Source organism: Mauremys reevesii, linkage group 2 (genome assembly GCF_016161935.1).
Source record: "Mauremys reevesii isolate NIE-2019 linkage group 2, ASM1616193v1, whole genome shotgun sequence".
NCBI classification, from domain to species: domain Eukaryota; kingdom Metazoa; phylum Chordata; order Testudines; family Geoemydidae; genus Mauremys; species Mauremys reevesii.
In genome coordinates this window covers 238,991,741-239,017,007 of record NC_052624.1, presented here as the reverse complement: position 1 = coordinate 239,017,007, position 25,267 = coordinate 238,991,741, and positions in this window count along the sequence as shown.

The window sequence follows — 25,267 nt, the reverse complement described above, 5'->3', positions numbered from 1 at the left end:
AGACCTTTGCCATTACTTTCTAATGTTCCTCCACGCTGCCCAAGTATTTACTATTATCTGATAAAACATGTAATTTATACACTTCCTTCTGCTCAATATTATCAGCTAATTTCACTTTAAATTTATTATTCTGTGTCATAAGGGCATTGTTTTCCTCAGCCAAGGCCTGAATTCCCAACATAAGGCCTTGCAGAAGGTCTTTCATAACCCGGCTCTTCTTTTGTTTTTATCCTCCACGTTCTGTTTCAATATCTCACCAATCCAACATGCAGTGTTGAGGAAACCCAAAAGGGTCTTTTTTCTGTCATATCCACACTTCTAGATCACTGTGACCATCGACTCTGACTTCCTGCATAACACAGGCAATAGAATCTCTCTATTACAGGGAAACTTTATGGAGTTTTCTCCAAGTTCCTTCATAGAGGATGGGACTTGTCCACACGTGTGTACACACACTCAGACAAAGGGATTCAACTCTCCAGATCTTAGGATTCTAGTCTGATTGGGGCCATTGAAATGTAAGCTGAGTGACTTTGTGCTGCCTCCAAGTCCCCTGCATTTCTTCTGGCACAGGCTGCCCATGGAACTCACCTTAAATTGTGTGTGTGCATGTGTAAGAAGGTGCACTACCATATGACAGAGCCTGTGTTTACTCCTTAGCACATTCCCCAAATTCCCTAAATTGAGGTTCAGTGTCACTCCTAACCTCACCTCTGTCCACCTGCTCCTCACTTCTGGATCTCTAGACCTGTGGAGATCCCTTAATGGGGCCCAGAAGGAGTATAAATGTAATGCCTTTTAGGTCTGTTGGAGTGATTCTAGGTGGCACCTTTGATTGGATCCATTCCATTTTCTGACCATGTGGATTATGTGTAGACTGTAAACTCAAACTTGAAGTTCTACTTTTACATAAATGTGTAGTTTGGCTGTGGAGGCTGGAGAATTATGGTTTGATATTTTATTGCCAATTATTGATCCTGGCTGTAGAATTTATAGTACTGCATCCTCCAAATTATATAGAAATTGATTTGTTATTTCAGCATCATTACTCATGATATGGCAGACTTAATTGGTTTTCTCCTGAATTAAATATATATATATATTGTTATTTTTTTAGGCTTCCATATTAAAACAACTTGAAAGAAAACACAAATGCTATCCTGACGTGGAGCAGAATAGTGAGACTCAATTCATTAATGTTTGTTAGGTTAAATTACACAGATGGAAGGTGCTTTGTGCACATTATTTTTCATGTGAGGTGAGATACACTTCTGTACAGAGGGACAAATCAAGGTCTAGGCACCATTTAATGGCAACTGGAGCCCTCAAAATGGGGCTTATGTGGATCTTAAGTTGTATGTGGGGCTTGTGCTGGGCTTCTGCATGAGGGTGAATTTTAGATTCTATGTAGTAAAATGTTGTCTATTGACCAATTCAAATGACCGAACAGTGAAGTGAACCTCAGTAGTTCTCATCTGTGTCTTTGATCATGATGGTGACACTCAAATATAAAAAGCAGATTCTGCGGAACGTATCACTCTATTTATTAGGGAGCACTGTGACAATAGTGAGGAATAGACTTTGGAAGTTAGTGTGCAGAAATGAAGCTCTTCTGGTACCCACAAGGGATTTACCTTGCTCATTTGGATATCCACAATCACCAGGATGAGAGAACATTGCCTTTAGTAAGGAATTGTATTTGAAAGTAACTTGGTGCTTTAATGAGATTGGCCTTATGTTCCAATATCTTGTAGTCCGAAATAGAAACTTCTTGGATACGATATGTTCTTGTACTCTGGTGTTGGTGGCTGCGTAGCCCTTATTAGTAGAGGTGATGCCCTTTGCATTAACAAGTACATATTATATGTGAAAATCCTGATGCCAGTACTCAAGGAGATAAGGACAATTTAAGAAATTGCTGCCTCTACACACATTCAAGGTTTCAAGCAGTCCTAGTAAATGCCTACGATTGACACCTATTCTACTGTATGCAGGTTCTCATCCTGTAGTCATCACTGTAGTAGCTGGGTGCCTTCCAGCAGTGCATTATGTGGTGTGACTAATATCTATCATGTATTTGTCCTCTCGTCACCTACTCGGGGAGAAAGGTGTATGGTGGAGTGTTTTGTCTTGGCAGAGGTTTTTTATTATATAAAATAATTCATATATGAAATAAAACACACATTGACCTTGCCTTCTCTAACCAACATATAGCAAAGAAATGCACCTGGCACCTAAAGCAGAAGATGGTGAAGCTTGTAATGGTCCTTAGTTCCTGTGGGAGTTCATTCCACAGTGTTGGGCTGGCCCCCAAGAAAACTATGTTGTGCTTAGATGAGCTTTTCGTAGAAAGATTCATTGAGCCAGAGGAGCAACATTGTCAACCACAGTTTTCATGCCAGAACTTTAGATGATATTTTTTATCTATCTAGCCCCATCATTGAGTGACCTGAAGATAAGGACTGAGATTTGGAACTTGACTTAATATTCTACAGAAATCCAATGTAGAGAAAAGGACAGATTTAATGTGCTTGCAATAGATTGTCATATCTCTGCTGGACTACAACAATGCACTATACCATACATCAGGGGTTCTCAAACTGGGGGTCGGGACCCCTGAGGGGGTTGCATGGTTATTATGTGGGGAGTCGTGAGCTGTCAGCCTCCATCCCAAACCCTGCTTTGCATCAAGCATTTATAATGGTGTTAAATATATAAAAAAGTGTTTTAATGTATAAGAGGGGTGGCACTCAGTGGCTTGCTATGTGAAAGGGGTCACCAGTACAAAAGTTTGAGAACCCCTGCCATACATGAATCCATCAGCCCTTATGAATCTCCAAATAGTATAGAACGCAGCAGTGTATCTCAACAATACAAAGAGGTAAGTGATGAAGGTGTGAATACTTAGCATGAATCACCTTAAAAGGAGATGCTGGGTCTGTTCAACCTTATGTAGACATCTAAATGTGGGTAAAGTGAGTGAAGAGTGAGTGCAAAATACTGCTAAATCAGCCTAATAGTATTTTATGTGTACTCTGCACTCTATTTGCGTAAGAATAAATAAATAGTCAACATGCAAGGTGATGCACAATCTCATGATACAAAAATCTAATAGAGTCATCATATTAAAATACTTAACTAAATTTTGTCCTAGAAAAAATTATCCCTTCGCCATAAAATGAGTGTTCTTCTATCAGAGTTTTTGTTTCCAGAGGGAGTCCAGACAAATATAACCACAAGTGGCATCTCAAAGTAATCATGAACATCACAACCATAGACATCATTAGAAGAGTTGGAGAATGTTCTTGAGGCATAATTAGCAAGTCACTGATGTTCAGTTATCAGGGCTTTGGCCAGTTTTCTCTGGTCTTCTAGCACTGACTGGGCAGGCAATGCTATTTACTCTGACAGATGATATAGCTATCTGGACATTACTGCCTGATAGTTTGCCACTCTAATGCTCAGTGTGGCAGAGCAGAACATCTTTCTACCAAGAGTATCTAGCTTCTTACTCATTCTGTCCAAAGGGGTAGGATGGACTTGTTGCACTTTAGCTCTGTGAACAGCAGCCATCACTACCAATGAATTTGAAGCTATGTAAGTTTGGAAAAACAAGAAGCCCTCAAGAGGCAGATTTTTTTAATTCTCTGTCTAGTTGCTGGATTTAATGAGGAAATTTTAACTGAATGTAATAAACTGTCTAGAATGATTAAAGTAAAGGAGACTGTTCCCTTAGTGCCAGCAAGAGCAATGAGTCCGGGCAGGACATTTCCCTTGAACCATTTAGTGAGAGAGATCCCCTTGCAGTTGTCTTTCTTCAGGCCTTTTAAATTCAAAGTAATACCTGTGGAAGGCCAACATGGGTACTTTGGCCATGATGATACCTGGCAGTACCCAGTAGGTGGAGACAGTTGGGAGACAGAGGAGATGGTTGGGAGATGCTCGTGTAATTTCCATGTCTGATTCTAATATTGACTGGTGAAAAAATCAAGAAAGCGAGACTACAGCAATGGAGAAAGAAACAGCAGTGTGTAGGAAAATAGTCATAAAATGTAGGGGAAAAAGTGAGAACTGCCAAAAGCCAAGCACAGTTGGATCTTGCAAAGGAAATTAAAACCAACAGTAAGAGGTTCTATAGATATATATATTATAAGAAAACAAGGACAGAAGAAATAGCACTGAGGATGGGGTGGAGATTAAAGAAAATGGTCCAGTGCCTAAACTTTCTCAGGTAGAAGGCAAAATCAAACAGCTTAAGGGGACCAAACTGGGAGACCAGGATAATCTCCATCCAAGAATATTACAGGAACTGTCACATGAAATTGCAAGCCCAATAGCAAGGATTTTTAATGAATCCATAAACTCATGGGTTGTGCCCTCTGACTGAAAAATTGCTAATATAGTATCTATTTTTAAGAGAGGGGGGAAATAATCAGGGAAACTAAAGGCCTGTTAGTTTGACCTCAATTGTACTCAAGGTCTTGAAATGCATTTTGAAAGAGAAGGTATTAAGAACACAGAGGTAAATGGTAACTGGGATAAAATACAATAGGGTTTTATGAGACCAACCTGATCTCTTTTCTTTGAAAAGATAAATGATTTTTTAGGTAAAGGAAATGCAGTAGATCTAATCTACCTGGTTTTCATTGCATTTGATATAGTTCCACATGGGAAATTATTAGTTAAATTGGAGAAGATGGGGATTAATATGAGAACTGAAAAGTGGATAAGGAACTCATTAAAGAGAGAGTACAATGGTGGCATAATGAAAGATGAACTCTTGGGCTGGAGGGAGGTTATTAGTGGAGTTCCTCAGGGATCAGTCTTGGAACCAACATTATTCAACATTTTTATTAATTACCATGGCACAAAATGTGGGCATATGCCAACAACATTTGTGGATGACGCAAAGTTGGGAGGAATTGCTAATATGGAGGAGGATGAAAATATCTCACAAAATGATCTGGAGCCTTTGAAAACTGTAATAATGGAAATGGGATGAAATTTAATAGTCCAAAGTGCAAGGTCATGCACTTAGGGATTAACAAGAAGATTTTTTGCTATGAGCTGGGGACTTATCAGTTGGAAGCAACAGAGGAGGAGAAAGACCTGGCCAGTGCACTGGAACCAGGAGGACCAGAGAAGCCATGGCCCCTCCATTTTTAACAGCATAGCCCTCACACTTCTTAACAAATAAACCCACCTTAAGAGCAGGCAAGAGTGGGGAGCTCTGCATCATCAACCCGTGCCACCCCCTGCTCAGCCAGGGCAGCCTGCTACCTGCATCTCATGGCAGGCATCCATGTGTGGCTGCAGCTCCCAGCGCTGCCTCTGCAGGCAGCAGGTGACCAGTTCTGGGCAGAGGGAGCTTGGCTTGTGGAATGGGTGTGTGCAATGTCAGGAGAAAGGGAGAGGATGGACATAGTTTGGGGAGACATTGCCCCCCAAAGCAGAGATGAGGTTTTGGGGGTGCATGCGGGGTCATGTACCACTGTCTCCCCAATTTCTGTGAGCACTAAGCTGCTCTGCTCAGCCTTGTGTGGAGGGAATAGAGGAATGGCTTCAGGGTGCATGCGTGTGGCCTTACCAAATATAGCAGTCCAACTACTCCTTCAGGGGACACACCTGCCCCCAAGGGACCACCTCAGCTCTTGCTGCCCTGTAGGCAGCATTTAAATCCATGGCTCATCTGAGCCCCCTCTCGCCCATCATAAGAACGGCCGTACTGGGTAAGACCATTGGTCCATCTATCCCAGTAGCCTGTCTTCTGACAGTGGCCAATACCAGGTGCAGGAGCTTCAGAGGGAATAAACAAACAGGCAACTAAGTGATTCATCCACTATTGTCTACTCCCAGCTTCCGGAGAAGAGAGTATAGGGACACTCAGAGCATCCTGTTCCATCCCTGCCATTGATGGGCCTACCCTCCAGGAAATTATCTAGTTCTTTTCTCAACCCTGTTGTAGTTTTGGCCTTCACAATATCCTCTGGCAAAGAGTTCCACAGGTTGACTGTGTGTTCTGTGTTTTAAACCTACTACCTATTAATTACACTGGGTGACTCTTAGTTCTTGTATTATGTGAAGGAGTAAATAATACTTCCTTGTTCACTTTCTCCATACCAGTCATGATTTTATAGACCTCTATCATATCTCCCCTTAGTTGTCTCTTTTCCAAGTTGAAAAGTCCCAGTCTTTTTAATCTCCCCTCATATGGAAGCTGTTCCAGGCCCCTAATCATTTTTGTTGCCCTTCTCTGTAACATTTCCAATTACAGTATATCTTTTTTGAGATGGGGTGACCAGATCTGCACACAGTATTCAAGATGTGGGCATACCATTGATTTATATAGAGGCGTTATGATATTTTCTGTCATGTTATCTATCTCTTTCCTAGTGGTTCCTAACATTGTTAGCTTTTTTGACTGCCGCTGCACATTGAGCAGAAATTTTCAGAGAACTATTCACAATGACTCCAAGATTTATTTCTTGAGTGGTAACAGCTAATTTAGACCCTATCATTTTGTATGTATAGCTGAGATTAGATTTTCCAATGTGCATTACTTTGCATTTATCAACATTGAATCTCATCTGCCATTTTGTTGCCCAGTCACCAAATTTCATGAGAGCCCTTTGTAAGCCTTCATAGTTTGCTTTGGACTTAATTATCTTGAGTAATTTTGTATTGTCTGAAAATTTAGCCACCTCACTATTTGCCCCTTTTTCCAGATCATTTATGAATATGTTGGACAGCACTAGAGTCCCAGTACAGATACCTGGTGGACACCACTATTTACCTCTCTGTCCATTCCTACTCTTTGTTTCCTATCTTTTAGCCAGTTACTGATCCATGAGAGGGCTTTCCCTTTTACTCCATGACTGCTTACTTCACATATGAGCCTTTGGTGTGTGACCTTGTTAAAGGCTTTCTGACAGTCTAGGAACACTATATCCATTGGATTACCCTTGTCCAAATATTTGTTGACCCACCTCAAAGAATTCTAATAGATTGGTGAGGCATGATTTCACCTTAGAAAATCAGTGTTGATTCTTCCTGAACAATTAATGTATATCTATGTGTTTGGTAATTCTGTTCTTTACTATAGTTTCAACCAATTTGCCTGCTACTGAAATTAGTCTTAAAGCCTGGAATTGCAGGGGGTTCCTCTAGAGCCTTTTTTAAAAAAATGGTGTCACATTAGCTACCCTCCAGTCATCTGGTACAGAAGCTGATTTAAATGATAGGTTACATACCACAGTTAGAAGTTCTGTAATTCCATATTTGAGTTCCTTCAGAACTCTTGGGTGAATACTATCTGGTCCTGGTGTATTATTCCTGTTTAATTTATCCATTTGTTCCCAAACATTCACTGATGATGCCTCAATCTGGAACAATTTCTCAGCTTTGTCACCTAAATAGAATGGCTCAGGTGTGGGAATCTCTCTCACATCTTCTTCAGTGAAGACTGATGCAAAGAATTCATTTAGTTTCTCCACAATAGTCTTATATTCTTTAAGTGCTCCTTTAGCACCTTGATTACCATGGGCCCAGCATTTGTTCAGGAGGCTTCCTGCTTCTCGTGTTTTTTTTTTAATTGCTGTTAGTTTTTGAGTCTTTGGCTTGCTACTCTTCAAATTCTTTTTTGTCCAGCCTAATTATACTTTTGCACTTGACTTGCCAGAGTTTATTCTCTTTTCTATTGTCCTCAATAGGATTTAACTTCCAATTTTTAAAGGATGCCTTTTTCCCTCTAACTACTTATTTTATTTTGTTGTTTAGCCAGTATGGCACTTTTTTGTCCTCTTAAAATGTTTTAATTTGGGGTACACATTTAATTTGAGCCTCTATTATGGTGTTTTTTAAGAATTTTCCATGCAGCTTGCAAGTGTTTAACATACTGGTGAGTATTTCAAGTAGAGATAGGGAAGTGTTTGTACCACTATACAAGGCACTGATGAGACCTCATCCAGAATACTGTGTGCAAGTCTGGTCTCTCACGTTTAAGAAAGGTGAATTCCAACTGGAACAGGTGCAGAGAAGACCTACTAGGATGATCAGAAGAATGGAAAACCTACCTTATGAGAGGAGATTCAAGAGCTTATCAAATGAAGGCTGAAGATAGGACTGCTCTCTATAAATATATCACATGAATAAATACCAGGGAGGGAGAGGAATTATTTAAGTGCCAATACTGACACAAGAACAAATGAATATAAACTGGCCATCAGCAAGTTTAAGTTTGAAATTAAATGAAGTTTTCTAATGTCTGAGGAGTAAAGTTCTTGAACAGCCTCCCAAGGGAAGCAGTGGGGGCAAAAAAAACCCCAAAACAAAACTATGCAGGGGATAGTATGATGAGTCTGTCTATAATGGCATGTGGCCCATCTATGACTACTAATAGCAAATATCCTCAAAGGCTGATGACAGAACACTAGATGGAGAGGGCTCTGAGTTACTACAGACAATTCTTTCCCAGGTGTCTGGCTGTTGGGTCTTGCCCACGTTCTTAGGGTCCAACTGGCAATCATATTTGGGATTTAGAAGCAATTTTCCCCTGGGTCAGACTGGCAGAGACCCAGGGGTTTGTTGTTTTTTTTTGCATTCCTCTGCAGCATGAGGCCCAGGTCACTTGCAGGTTTAAGATAAAGTAAATGGTGGATTCTCTGTAACTTGAAGTCTTTAAATTATTATTTGAGGACTCCAATCACTCAGCCAGAGGTTATGGACTAATACAGGAATGGATGGGTGAGGTTCTATGGCCTGCAATGTGTAGGAGGTCAGATTAGATGATCATGATGGTCCCTTCTGGCCTTAATGTCTATGAGTAGGGAATTTCTGATCATAATTCATGGGTGAGGAAAAGTGGTCTTAGTGTAAAAAGTGTGAAAAGTTGAAAAAACGAGTCTCTATAATGATCTCTAGGTTCCCTGATTCTTTCTCAGGAAGGGGAAGGATATGGAAAGATATCAGTCCTGTCATGATCCAATTCCACATAAAGTTCAGATCTGAGACATTTTCTAAGGGACACAACAATGACTTGTTTAAGTGAAAAGCTAATAGAGATCAGACATATTTCCTTGGAGGACCAGTAAGGTTTCTAGGGTGTAGGTTCTCCAGAGAGGTTTGCATAGTTATGGAAAGGGTTTAGCCTTGTAAAGTTTTTTTCATTCTTAGAAGGAGGAACCAATCCAACCACTTTACACTTCTTTCCTTTATCTTTAAGCACTGAGGATAATGTACCCAGTATTGCATGAGGGACCCTCTGATCCAAATGAAGATCTGAATGGGGTATTCCAAAGGCTCAGGGAGATGAACCTGAACCTCCATTCAGTATGAACAAACAACTCTGAGGAAGCAACAGAAGCCTTTTCAGTCATGGAACCAATAGCCTCAGATCTAGGTCAAGGTATGGATCCATACCATGGTGTTGACCCTCAATAGCGCCCTTTGCTGTGGCTCTGACTTCCATAGTCAGAGCTTTATGAGTATGTATTTGCAGTTCAGTGTGTGGAACGGGAAGTACCAGATTCTGAGGATTATGGTCTCTAGGACTGGCTTTTTCAACTGAGGCAGAAATGTGTGAGGCCAGGTGTTTATCAGTCTGTCAGATCTCATCTTTGCCTGTTCATAGTGACTGGTACGTTAGGTTTGCCCCCAGTCAAAGACTTTGCCAGGTTTTTAAGCCCCCTCAGGAGTTGTAGCTAAGGCTTGTCTTCCAACGCTTATGGCTCCTGTGTTATGGAACTAGAAGGTTTAGCTGCTAATGCTTCTGGCAATAACATAGCTAGGAGATGATTCTGATTAACCTTTCTGGTCTTGTGGATGAAGGTGCAACATATGGAGCAATAAAAAGGGAAATGGCTTTCCCCCAAGCAGGCCAAATAATGCACATATGCATACAAAGCAGGAAAAACAGCAGGACAAGAGGCTTACTTCTTGAAACTGTGTTTTTGTCTTCTGTTCCCACACAGCAGAACCAAGGACCTCTGTTAGGGCACTAAGATCCTTAGTAAGAAAAACAAGAAAGAAAAAAGAACTCACAACACTAAGAAGGCAGAAGCACTGGATACGGTCCCTTCTGACAAATCAGGGTCCAAGGATCTGGGGAGGTTTCTGGTCCACCTACTACAGTGGTTGGAAGAAAATTAAGTGGTTGGTGTATCACGCCTCCTTTTAGAGCCTCCTTCTTCAAATGTTTGTCACTGCAAAGAGAGAAGCTGAGGGCATGACAGCACTCCAATTGACAATTATATTAGAAGGTTCTACCAGTCCAAGCTGAACTGTCAATTCATCCAAAGAGCATGAATGTGCAGAGGCCACTTGAAGAAATAGGAGTTATATATCTTCATTATACATATTGCTGGATGTCTTTCTAAAAGATATGTTATAGTTCAAACAGGAGTTATTTCAGGGAAATTCTATGGCCTGTAGAAAACCAGACTAGATGATTGTACTGGTCCCTTCTGGCCTTATACAACATGTACCATTAGTTTATGGTGGAATATTGCTTTTGAACGCAGAATCAATGAGAGAAGAGCATGATGACCATATACGTAACTACCTTAATTATAAAGACAACTGAAAAGTATGAAGAAACAAAAATGCCAGACGTGTTTTTTTTTAAATAAATGGAAAACTGAATTTTTCTAAATGACCGAGTAAATCACTAAATGAGAAGTGTGCCTTTTTATGAGTGATGAATATTCCAAATAAAAAAAAACACTTGATAGAATTTAAACTCTGCCTGCCAATTCTCAGAGAACTTGGCTATATAACATTTTATAGGAAAGAAGAATAAAATTAGAATTCATAAATGTAAAGCACTCAAGAAAGTAAAAGTGCTTATTAGCTTTAAACCTAAAGAGTGCAATAAATGTGAGTAAAATATAGCTACCTTTCTTTTTGCGTCAATGAGATTGGCTCGCATATTATCTTGTGGATATACCATTTTTTTTCCTGTCAGACTCATTCTATCATTTCATTTCAGGGCCACAATAATACAGACCATATCCATTTTGTAATTTTGATATCAAATCAAATATTGCGATTGCAGGAACACTAAATAAGTACCTGGTGCTACCAAAATTAAGCCTGAAGTAGATGCCTACTCTCTGCCACCCCTCTGTTTATGATGCAAATTGGAGTAATGGGAAAAAAAAGGACCTAGATTTTTTTTTACAGTATCTCTGGGTAGCAATGTTAACAGTCCTTCTGGATAATAGCCTAAAAAGCAATAACTGGTGCAATATATAGAATGGCTTTCACTTAGAATATCAAACCACATTCTAAGACATAACTGGTTTGAAAGTTTTAAATGCACACTGTAAAATGTAGAGATATAAATTAACCAAGTCATTCTATCCACCACTTAGAAAGTTTGACAGAAGACACCATTAAGATAAAACAGAAACAGCAGAATAACAGTAGCAATAGCAATTGTAGGCCCTGACCCAGTAATTTAATGGTGCTCCATGTATGCAGCAGGTTGGGGCATTAATGGATGGTTCAACAGACTTACTTCCAGGTGAATATGTATGTAGACATTTAGCACAACTTGAGTATAGTACAGGGCTGATGCCATATAAAATTAAATCAGATTTAAACTAATTAAATCAGATTGAAATTGTTGCTTGGACAATTTCAATTTTTTTTAATCTTTACATATTTGAAATGAAACAAAAAATGTAAAAATGTTGTCCTGTCTGCTGCTGTTTGTTTAAACTAGTGCTACTGCTGAACCATAGAGTGGTATTGGTGGTGATAGGTCATGACAGGATACTCTGCAGTCAGTTCAGATCTCCTGGTCCATGATCCTAACATGCTCAAATCAAAAACTCATAGATGGCACATTGGTATAAAGATCTACAGATTTGCATAGCTATTAATATATGAAGCTGAAAGGGGGCGGAGCATTTAACTGTAATACCACTCACCAAGCATCACTTTAGGCCTCCCCCTCAAAGCTCTCCAGCATTTCATTTTTAACATCCTTCTCCTCCCTTTAAGAAGTCCAGGGTGCTGGGAGTTCTTTGCCCTCAGGAGCAGCAGGATCCTCATGCCCCCTTTTCCAGGACTGGGAAAGGGGCATCAGCAAAATCTTCATTCAGCTCCCAGATATGTAATGGGATCCTAAGTTCATCCTTCCAGGACTGGGAAAGAGGAAACAGCAGAAGGATCGTCAGCTTAATTCTAGATTTCTGAGACTGGCAGTAGCAGCAAGATCTTCTCCCATCTTGCCTACCTAGAATTTCTGCTAAGGAGCAGCAACAACAGTAGGATTCTTATCCTCCTTCAAGAACTAACAGAGAGACTGAGTGCTGCAGGTGAACTTCAGGTCTATGTTTGTAGGGGAAATGAGAGAGGGCTTTCTCGGCTGCACATGCTGAGGGCTTTGTTGCCAATACCAAGCATTCAAAAGTCATGAGTAGAGATGAGGAAAAGCTTTCTGACCAGACAGTTTTCTGTCAGAAAACGCTGATCCAATGAAATAAAAAAAAATTCTTGGAAACTTACAGAGTTCAATAAAATTTTTGCAGGAAATTATCAGAATGTTTAGTATTTACTTTCTTATACTACACCAAATTGGAAAGGATAAAGTCAATATAAAATGTTTCAACCATATCAAACTGAAGTGTTTTGCATTTATTGAAACCAAACATTTCAATAAGGTGGAAATGCATATTTCTGGAATATTTTGTTTCATGGAACATTCAGAAATTTCAACTTTTGTTTTGATTTGGGCTGAAACTAATTTTGAAATCTCAGAATTTCCTATGGATGGAAATTTTGTTTTCAGACCTGCTCTAATCATAACTCAGGGCCCTCAAAATCATGAATTTGTCTTAAAAATCATGAGAATTTTAAAAGTAAACAAATGTGGGTTCTTTTTATTTACCTTTGGTATTTTGAGCCTCCAGTGTTCATGTTATCAAGCTCCAAAACCAAAAAGACTAAAAACTGTGTTTTTATTTTTTTCATGAAAGCGGAGATTCTCACAGAATCCCATGGTTCCAGAAGCTGGGGTTTCACTTATAAAAAAAATAAATATTGTGAGATTCACTAAATCGTGAGAGTTGGTAATACTGGGGAGCCAGGATGTCCTTCAGCACAGTCAGCAGCTCCATTTGGCTGCCATTCCCTAGGAGGTAGGTGAATGGGGAAAGGCAGGCAGTAGAGAATTTTTCCATAGTGTAGGAGTTTTCCCCACAGACCTACCATCCACACAAAAAGGTATAGCATTGACAGGTCTGGGAACTGAACCCCTAAATTTCCAAACTGTCAATTAATTTCAACTAAAATTTCCCCAAAATCAGGAGTGAGAGTTTAAGTATTGTCCCCAGCTGCGTAAACAACTAGGCTGCTCAATTTTGTGTATAATTACTGTGAAGTTCACATAAATCAATCAAATGAACATCTAAATGGATGGTTAGGCACCTAAATAAGGCCCCAGTAAAATAATAAATAATAGTAACAACAATGCAGCCAGAGCTGTAGGTTTTTCTCCATTTGTCTAGGCTGGTCTTAGGGAACAAGTAAAAACCCTACCATAGTGGAAGTGAAGGGATGAGAAGAGATCTCAGTAATACAGTAAATATCTCAAAGTAAATATTTTTCTTTGCATTCAAAGTATATTCCATCTGTTTTTCATTCTCTCACATGTCTCCATTGCAGAGCACATATGTCTGAATTTACGCCCTTTTTTGTTTTTGTTTTTTGGCAGCTACTAAAAAAGGGTTTTAGATAACAAGAGGACAAAAAGTACTCTCAGCCAGCAGGTGTAATTCATAGTTTTGCTGAGAGGAGTCAGGCCTCTTAAATATTATCATAAGCATTTGGGCCAGATTTTTAAGAGCACATCATCCACAATTGGGACTGTATTTTCAAGACAGAGAAGCTCTGCCTTATGCACCAAAATAAGAGGCATGAATTTCAAAAGTGCTCAACAGTTGGGTGCTGTGCTCTTTCACAAACCTGACCATATGTGTCAAATGAGAGCAGCTGGGTGCTGAAATCTGAGTTCTTAATTTACGTGCCTAGATTGGAACAGAGCTCTTTTTGAAATCTAACCCAGTTATGGGGGGCTGAACCTTTGAAAATCTAGTCATGATCTCTTTTAAAAATCTGCCTCTCCATGGTTTACATGCTAAATTGAACTCTTTCAATAAATAAAATCCTTGAATGTTTTCCCTTGGTCATTTCTTTGTGTCTATGTCTCATGAATTTTCCAGTGGCATACAAATTTCACACTCTCTGATCTTTCTACCCAAACAATGCTTGTCTTGTTCAATTGAATTATTTAGATCTGGGGGTGGGAAGACTCAGCAAAAACCTTCACAGAACCAAGATCCAGCCATTAGGATCCAACACCTTAGTTTACCATCACCTACCAAGCTTCATTTTCCATGGAGCTGCTTCAGTCAGGGCTGGTTGCATGTAGCTTTAATCTGATAGAAGACTCTAGTCAAAGCTCTTATAGTAATTTCTATTTCAGAATTATTACAAACCTTGAAACAGTTTTACTGAAAGGTTGGTTGAAGTTTGCAGTTCTTTCAGTGAGCCAGTGCTGAAATTCAAGCGAACTTGGGCTGTTATTTAGTTTCTACTGCAAACTAGGCAAAACTCATCAGTTCTGGTTGAGTTTCATTTTGAAATTTTGGGTATGAAAGAACCTAATGTAAAGCAAAACTCAGTGCATGTGAACTCATTGGAACTGAGCTGAAAATAAAGATTCATGCTCTGAGTACCAAAGCTATTGGGTTTTTCGTCTTTGCTTTTTCTGCTATTATTTGGCAGAACCAGTCCAGTTATGGAAGAGCAAGTTGAAGTATCTAGAAGTACTGAGATGATATAAACACCTAGAAAAGAATAAGAGCAATTTTTTCAGAGTAATAGGATGAAACTGAGCCAAGAAATTTAGACTGAATATTTATTTACTAATAAATATATAGTGGAAGATGAGAAAAATTCCTAACAATAATATCTTTTTGACACTTTTTATAGACTACAAAGGGATTGGTTGCAGAACATTCATTTCAGTCATTTAAAACTTAACTGGATAAAGCACTAGACAAAATACACTGTAAGGGAAAAATCTGCATTGGCAATGGAATGGAGTGGATGACGTAACATAGGTTTATTTCCATTTATAATTTCTATGATTAAGTTATTTCTACCAAAGTAGCATGGGATTAATGCTAGCCTGCTAGCAGACTTCTTATAAATTAGAATTAAATAGTGCTTAATTTTTTAACATTCTGATGTATGATGCAGCAACTGCAACTAATATAATGTTGCAAATATTTTATGATGGTGGAAACACTAGCCAAGCCTGTTGTCGAATCCTGTAGCATTTAGGCAAGACTTCCACTTAAACCAAAAGGGGGATGCAGAATCAAGCTCTGTATTAAAAATCAGCTAATGCGTCCAACAGTGCTTGATCTGTTTGTGTGTGTCTGCACATGCGCAAGGATCTGGTGAACTGTAATTTGACTGTTATACTCCACTGTTACTTGCAATATATCCACTGCTTAAGACTGCTGTTTGGGGAACAAACAAATAACAGGAATAAAAGTTAGTGAACAATATCAATTTGGGAAAGGTATGCTATCATTCTTTTGGGGAGATACCATTACGATTCCGCCCACTCCAATGCTCAAAAGTGATATGTTGTAGCACTCAAAAAAGGTTGTAAAACATTAACAAGATCTTGTAGGCCTCACTGGAGCCCTAGGCAGTGATAGGGAGAATCAAAGTAGGCATGGCCTTGGCAGAATAGTAACATACCAGGTATTAGCTAACCAAGAAAGCACATTCCTGACTGGAAAGGATGGCAGAAGAACACCCAGAGTTCTCAAATAACTACATAAACAAACTCCCAAGAGATGGTACAGGAACATATTAGCACCTCATAAGGATGGAATGACAGGATAATGGATGAGGATGTTTAGTTCAAACTAGCAGGTACAAGGTACAGGTTAGCAACAAAAAGCATATGAAATGTAAAACACAACTTATTTGTATCTATGTATAAAAGGAGAGTGGAAGGAGGGCATCTTTGTACTGACTTAGGGGACAGCATCATGTTATGTTGATTTAGCAGGTACTTTGTTGTGAGCATACATGTGTTAGTTCATCTGTAGCTCCCATGGGGCACTAGTACCATGCTTCATCAACAATAAATCTAGCTGAGCAGCTTCCCAAGCCTGTGGTCTTTCTGTATGAGTAACATTGAGGTCTGCTGAATCAACACGCCACACTCTTTGCTAGTGCAGCTAACATCTGCAGCTCTAAGAACTGCAGCAATAGCAGCATTAACAACACAGCAGTATTAGTAACACAAACAACAGGTCTCTTCAGGAAAAGACCCTACTGAATTGGAAAAGTGGTTTTAGTCTCAAATAACTGGGTGTGCAACATATTTCCAAGCAAAGAAATAGTTACGCAAAAATACTAACATTTTGTCAAGTGCCTAAGTGACTTTGTAGCCTAAGCCCCATTTTAAAAAGTCTACTAGGTGCCTAAATCCTTGTGATTTAGGCTCTTCCAATCCAGATTTTTAAAAGGTATTTAGGCATCTAACTTCCATCGAAATCAATGGGAGTTAGGCACCTACATACCTTTAAAAATCTGGCCCTAAGTGCCTAAGAGACTTTTGAAAATGGGACTTGGGATATAAAGTCACTTAGGCCTTCTGATCCCTCTCTCTCCCCAAATGACTAATGGGATGAACATGAACCTTCTTTTTTTTGTAAGAAATACAAAGGTCCTTGCCTAGTATATACATCAGTGGGAAAGAAAGTGTAGGTATGCTGAAGGTATTAGACTCCTTAAGTGCCCAGGTGAAGGAATGATAAATATACTGTATATAGTCGTTCATAAGCCGAATATTTGTGGTAAAAAGGTGATGCCTCAAAGAGCAGGGATCGGCTTATAATGGGTCTACACCAAAATTTGATGATTTTAAACTCTATGGAATCATTGAATTGAATATCTAATACATTGTGGTTTTGTTTACCTGGAGCGTTCACAGGCATGGAGCCCCTCAGCTCCCTGAGGCCGCGGTTCGCTGATCCCAGCCAATGGGAGCTGTGGGAAGTGGTGCCACTTCCTGCAGCTCCCATTGGTTGGGAACGGCAAACCGCGGCCACTGGGAGCTGAGGGGCTCCGTGCCTGTGAACGTTCCAGGTAAACAAAACGTCCCAACCCGCCAGCAGCTTACCTTGACGGGCTGGGAGCCAAAGTTTTCCAACCGCTGAAATAAAGGGTCGGCTTACAAAAGGGTCATACAGTTTTTGCTATTTTTACCTATCCATTTTGTGGGGTCGGCTTATAAACGAACGGGCTAATGAATGAATATGTATGGTAGTTCAAATAAGATATAAGTTCAATAATACATTTTAGACTCAAAATGCAATGCAAAAAGTATCTGTTTTGTAGAAAGATACTTCAGAATACTTATTAGGAAAGGGATTAGGGAGCTATTATAGAAAAATCCATAAAGCTTTCAACCTAATATTCAACTGTAGAGAAGAAGGCAAACAGGATGCTAAATTTTATTGGTAGAGGAATACAAGTATAAATCAAAGAAGAGAATACTACTCCACTGGTTATATCTCATGTCAAATACTATGTAAAATACATTTCAAAATACTTTATGAAAGTTAAGAGAAGTGCAGCACACAGCAACCAAAATATTAGGTTTCAAAAAAATAGGTTATAGAAAAAGATTGGGAAAACAAGGGTTGGAAAAGAGAAGAATTCAGAGTGACCTAACAGACACTGTAAGAGATTTAAAAAACCCAGGGGATTCATCCTGCATTCCTTGAACAAAAATTCCCACCGAAATTTAAGACAAGTTTCAAGGAATAAGAAATGCAAAAAAAAAAAAATAATAAATACATTATTTGTGGGGTAATTTTTTTAGACCATGTCTTCTGTACGTGCATGCTCAAACTTGCATATACAAACAGTGTATGTTTTGCAAGAGCAAATGGGGCAGGAGAGGAGGAAAAAACCTAATGTGTCTATAATAATCAGTTTAATCTAATCTGGCATCAAAGAACAGTGGAATGCCATAATCACATAGTTATTGCATGTTGCCCCTATAGAGAAGAGTTATGGGTGCCTTACATTTTTTTTTTTAAATAATTGGAGATATACTAATGTCCTCAAGCTGGAAGGGACCTTGAAAGGTCATCAAGTCCAACCCCCTGCCTTCACTAGCAGGACCAATACTGATTTTTGCCCCAAATGGCCCCCTCAAGGATTGAACTCATAACCTTGGGTTTAGCAGGCCAACACTCAAACCACTGAGCTATCCCTCTGCCCTGCATGGCCATACCTTGTTTGGAATTTGTTTTAGTGTAACCCTAAGTCTGAACTTCCTGAGTTTGAAATGCTTGTTTTGAGGAAAAATAGTTCACCCCAGAATTGATGCGTAATCTCAAATTTAACTCCATTTTAAAGTAGTTTGGGGATGTTGAAAATGTATGAGCAAACCTCAGAATAATTATGATGTGGATCCATGTCAGGCATGTACAGCTTTGTTTATCAAAGGGAGACTCAGTAGAGGTTTTTCTGAAAATGTATCCATATATCAATAAAGGTATATCACAAATGAAGGCTCTGATCCTGCAAACACTTAAGTACATATATTATTTTTGTGAATAGTGCTATTGAACATTATAGGGCTATTCATCTGTGCAATGTTATATACACTCTTTTGTGTTTGAAGAATCAAGACCTATTTAACATTTAAACGTCAGAACTTCAGCTAGGAAGTGGGGAAGTTCATGGCAGCAGATTGTATGGAATTTATTTCACAGAAAAAGTTTTTAAAAATAGCATATTAGATTACACACAGTACCTAGAGAGTCCATGATTGAAAAGTGTATTCATGAAGTAGAGCAAGAAAAGGAAAATGATGTAGATGAATTCCTAATCAAAGAGACTAAAAAAAGGCATAAGGAGAAAAATGAACAAATGAAACAGCGAAAAAAATAATGAGAGGTCTCGTAGCATATTTTCTTTTTATTTTCATAATTTTAATTTTGATTGACTTTTGATTGGTTTAGAGCTATTACATTTTATTAAGATTCTATTTCAGATTAATTATGTAACTAGACTCCTGAAAGATGAAGAGAATGGATGTGTATCTAGAGCGATACATATATATATATATATATATATATATATATATATATATAAGCTAGATAGATATAGATATATATACATAGATAGATGATATTGATATATACTTATTGGTAGAAGGAACTGATTTTGAATGAGAAAACAAAGGAATACTTTAAGTATGAGTTAATGATATTTTTAGAGAGTAGGACGAATGAGGAAAAGAGTGATCCACGTGGATGTGAGTCACGTTTTTCACACTGGAAGTCAATAGTTTAACCTTTTTTTTGTCTAATCACAAAGGATGAGATTTTTCCATTGGTCCTATGTGGCTGCATAGGGGAGTAATATCCTCCACATTCAAACCTCCACCCCTCCCCAATGCAGCTGTCTAAGATCTAACTAGATCTTGGGACCAGACCAGATGCAGGGGTGAGGAGGAGGCTGGGGGAATACACTATGCCCAATACTTCCTCTCCCCCTAGGAGCGGGTAGGTAGGTGACAGAGAGTAGGTGGAGCAATGGTTCTAATCCAGGAGACCTGTTTCTGGTAAAGGGCTGATGCAGAATACTTCCTCCACACACATTCTCTGGAGGAATGGTGTCTTAGAGGTACAATTATTTATGGTATTTTTTTTGGACAGTGCACTTACACACCACTCTAAAATCAAGGCTGACCCTAAAGGCTCAATCTCAACCTGATAGTAATAATATGCCTGTTAACAAATCAATTCTTGGTTTGTTTGGTTTTTTGTTTGTTTGTTTGTTTGTTTTTTTGCTAATGATGGTCAGCTTTAACATTTTTTAAAAAGTATTTTGTTTTTAAAAGTTTTTATCTGAGTTTGTGTTTTGCTAATGATGCTGCTTTTTTGTGCTAATGATGTCAGTTTTGTAATAGAAAATATTAGAAAGTAGTAATGTCCCTGTCAGCTTGGGTATCATGACCAAACTCATACATGCGACACAGTATATCAGTCAATTGGCTCAGATCAAAGAATGTACAGTTGCCAACTATCTAAATGATGTTTGATTTTGATTTTGTAACAGGCAGAATTGATATTATTTGATTTAGAAGTTGAGATCTTATTTACAATTTTGTCCTAAATTTCATATTTTCCTATAAGCTCTTGCTGTTGTTAGGAAGCTGTAAAATGCAAATCGTCTCATTTAATTTCTATATTTAGAAGAAATGGTGTAGCCTTGTTTTTAGTTAAAATATCAAGTGCAGTCTATATTAATGAGTTGCAAAATCGTAGGCCAATATACATTGGACCACATTCACGTGGCATTTTATATAAGAGCCATTAGATGTTGTGGAACAGGTCTTTCAGTCTGCTTAATGAGCTCTTAAATAAAGAAAATATTGACTTTCCTCAAACCTCTAGCTGCTTGGTCTGTGACATGAGGAATATAGGGCACAGTGGTGAGCAGATAGATCTCTGAAGAGAGAGGGGGTGCAGAAATTCATCTATTTTCAATAATTCTATTTATCAAATTTTAATTAGATCCTTTGCAGCCACATGTTCTTTGATCTAAGCTAATTGATCGGTGCATTGTGTTTTTAATAGGTTTCATAATAATAATACTTGGCACTAATGTAGCAATTTACAATTTTCAAAGTGCTGTACAAACATGAGCTAATTAATTCACATAACACCTCTGTGAAGTAGGAACAGTAAGTATTGTTATGCTTATTTTATAGAAGGAGAATCTGAGGCACAGAAAGGCTAAGTGATTTGTCCAAGACCAGCAAATGAGTCAGTGGAAAAGCCCCAGACAGAACTGAGTTGCCAACTCCATTTCAAATCCACTAGACCATGATTCCTCTCAAAAAAGAGACTGCTTGCTGGATTTTCTAGTGCGTTTGCTCTTGCTAAACTGTTTGCTTCTTCTCTGATTTCTTTAAAATAATTTCAGCAGACCACAAAATGTACAGAAGTTTGAATCCCAGATACTGGTCTTGACAAGAGCCATGAAATATCAAGCATCATGTCTATCATGATGATTCATCAGTAGTTGCTGTTTGCCACTGTGAAAATAGAAGGTATTGATGGTACTAGTTTACAATCCCTGAAATCTCCTTGACTTGATTAGCTAGTTAATGTCTCTTACCCTATGTCACAACTTCTGTCATACAGTAGAACCTACTGGTGCAGAATAATGTATAATATACCACTTCAGACCTACTTGTAAATATTTGGTCTCCTATAACCTATATTTTAAAACAATTACTCTCCTTTTTAGGAGTTTCAGTAATTTATCTTCAGTTCATGAAGAATAACTGAAGACTTCATGAATTCCACTAGGGACCTCATTTGCAATTTTATGTGGAAGTTGCTCAGATAGTGTGATGATGGGTGACAGTACAAAACACTAAAGACGACAGATGTATGCCCCAGAGCAAGAAGGGTGTAAGGGAAAATGAGCTTTTTGCTCCCTCTATAGGAGACAAAAATAAATCTTTATTTACATACTTTATCCTAACTTCATTATCAGAACATAAGTTCTGTACAGTGTTTTAAACTGAGTGGAGTTTATTTTTTTGCCATTTTCTGGAAATATTAAATGATGCCTATAACTGTATTTATGAAAGGGTGTGTATGTTATGAGGGTTATAGCCTGGGAAAAGTGGGTTTCCCTGATCTGACAGGTACTGGACTCTTATTGGTACTAAGCCCAAATTAAATAAGGCAACCAAGGACTTTATTAGAAAAAGCAGAGGCTGTTCAGAGATCTTGCTTCATTCTGAGTTTCGTGCCTAGAAATTCTGCCCAGATATGACTTTCCATGACTGGACCCAGCAGCAGCCAACCTAGTGGAGCAGACCTGGAAGCAGTGGGGTAGCTGGTGGAGTTGATTTCTCTGAAACAGGACTGGCAGCAGAAAACCTTCTTGAAATAACCTGGGAGCCACAGGCCTGAGTGGTGCCTGATAGGGTATATGTCACAGAACAAGAGCAAGCAGGCAGAGGAGAGACATCTCCTGGTGCCAACTCACTACCTCTGAGTCCAATTGGATTAATGAATGAAGTATGTGTGTGTGGTGGGGGAGTTGTTTTATGAATACAATATGAGCCCATGAAAAATAGGCAATCATCTGTGGCTTTTGGGTCATACATATACTGTTTAGATTTTGCCAGTTTCATTTTATTCTATAAATAGACATTTACCTTGTTCATCCCAAGTATTGTAATACATATTTTGTGGTTTCATATCCCAAGGTCTCCTGGGTGAGGGGAGAAACACCTATAAAGGTGAACAGGGTGGTTAAATTTAAAGTTCTTAAAATCTGGAAGCGGATGAGATTTTAAGTGGGGTTTTGGAACACACAGGATATGTTCACATTGCAACTGAGTGTGAGCTTTGCAGCTCAGGTGGACAGATTCACTCTAGCTCTGTTGAAACCAGCACGCTAAGTATAGCAGTGTGGCCATTGCGGCATGGGTGGAAGCTAGGTCTAAGGCTACCCGATCCCCTGGGCCCGAGCTCAGGTGAGTCACCACCCATGCCACAACATCCACGCTGCTATTTTTAGCATCCTAGCACAAGGGGGAGCTAGTGTGAGTCTGTCTTCCTGGACTCCCAGCAGCAGAATAAACATACCCATAGATACAATCTGAACCATCCTAGCCCTTACTACTGCTAATGACACCTGAGACAAAGGTTACATTTTTAGATATTATGCAATGCGTGCTCAAGTTGGTGAAATTCACCACTGTGTAGGGGGCCAGCACAAGGCCTATGCCCCACTTACATCCTTAATGGACATTCACTTTCTGCTTTACTACAGCACTGATAGAAATTATTAAACTACCTTTTAAATATTGACATTTATGTTGCTGTTGATTCTGAAGTCTGCAAAACACATTTTATTAATAAAAATATTTACACATTTCATATCTGTTTTTACCTTAATCCTTCATCATTGGAAAGAAATAGTACCATTATAATCAGCTTTGTTTCCTCTTCCTAGTGGCCAACATATGATTTCTGATTACACATCATCTGTTGTTGTGTTTGTCTTTATATTTGACTTCAGGCATCCTATAATTAAAGGGAGAAAATCTGTTGGCATTTTAGCCTGAAGCTTGGTAAAATGCTGCAAGACACTTTCAAGACAAATCACCAAGAACTGAGAGGATCAACTGGTGGGAAGAAAATGGCTTATCTTGCACTTTATTGCAGATCGCTTCATTAAGCATGCTGTGAGAATGCTAGTAGGTCATGAAAGATCAGCAGGCTGTGCCACATCAAGCTGCATGGTAATTCTGATTACTGCTGCAGTTACAGTGATTATCCACTAGGTAACGTATATAAAGAAATACCGCACAGGGTCATGCATGCCTTACTCGTCTGGAACAAAACAAAACTACATATTCAAGTGTGGTGTTTTAGGCCACCCTCACTAAAATGAGCCAGCAGCTCAGAATGGAATGATATAAATAAATGATGCACTTCACATCAGTGTGTGAGGTAAACAAAGCTTTTTATAGGGAAAATAGTATCTTTAAAGTAACAGGAAGGTCAGAAAGTCCTAAACTGTGCAACTTTCAATTCAATTTTGTACCACTAGTGGTGGTCCAATAGAGGTAAGTTTTCATTTAACAAACAGGAAGGATGGCACTACTTCCAGTAATATAAGTACATCCCATTATTCCTACATCAAAAGGCACATTCTATGATAGTGCAAGGTATTACAGAAAATCAGAAATGTTGGGATTATTTCTTACTGATTCTATAAAATATAAATTCAATACACTTGCCTTTTTTCACAGTTCATACTTTGCTAATGGACACCCTACATTCAAAATATTTCTAAATGTAAGGAATTGGGTACTGGGGTGGGAATCAGTGGATTACTTGGTGGGTTTTAGGGAACTCATAGCTAAGAAACTTTGAAAGGGGTGATGCAGATGAGGGAACAGAGGCATCTGTGGATAGAAAGGGTGGGTGGGTGAGGGAACAAAAGCAAACAAGATCAGAGGAACCAGAATGACTACAAACAAGTTGCAATTGCTTGCAGTAGCTAGCTGCGGGGACAGGGTAGGTCATGGGAAGAGGACAAAAGACAGGCTGGAGGCAGAAGCTAACTCTGTTTAGAGAGAAGTGTATCAGTTGTGAGGTAAATAAATGTATTCATGAAATGAATACCTGATGAGAAACTACTAGCAGAAGGCAAAAACAACAGAGGGCCTCCCAGTGTTCAGTAGCTCCAAGGTACTGAAGCAAAGGCTTCTGGTAGCCAGAGCAGAAGTTGGAGCCTTTGTATAAGGAGGATGATCATGGAATTCAACTAAGTTTCCTGCTGGTCAAAAGCAAAATACCCAGATCCACCTGGCCAAGTCATGCTCCACTATGAGAACAAAAGAAACCATACAGTTTAGAACTCAGAGGGATGGAAATTATTGTTGAGCAGAAATGATGGGCCTGATTCTCCTTTCAATTTCACTGGTGTAAATTAGGAGTAACTTCATTAAAGTTAATGAAATTACACTGGTGTGAAGCTGATGTAAATGAGAGGAGAATTAGGGGTTGTCTGCACACAAATTTGCACTGGTTCAAACCCCAGAGTGGTTGCTCTGATTTAAGAGTGATTTATTTTGGTTTAATTTCATAATCCTGGTTTAGTGTAAATAAGATTGTACATGCAGCCTTTTCCCCGGTTTCACTAAATGAGTTTAAAACAATCCCAGTTTTAGTTAAATCCATGGCCTAATGTGTAGGTAAGCCTTCAGGCTCCATTGTTTGCTCTGGAAGCAAACAGATGAACAGTTTGCCTGGAGATGTGAATAAAGAGCTATGTATAGCTTGTTATGTCTACTATCTTTCTTCAAGAATAAGACTAAATATCTGGGAATCAACTAGGCTAGGAACATAGGATTCTGGGAGTGTTTTCCACTCATTTTCTTTCAACAAAGAATACGTCTCATTCTCATGTGCTGAGCAGGGCCGCCCAGAGGATTCCGTGGGCCTGGGGTCTTCGGCGGCGGGGGGCCCCCGCTTCGGCGGTAATTCGGTGGCGGGGGGTCCCTCTGCTCTGGGACCCGCCGCCGAAGTGCCCCGAAGACCCGGAGCAGAAGGACCCCCGCAGGTGAAGACCAGGAGCGGAGGAAGCTCTGGGGGCCAGGGCCCCGCGAGAGTTT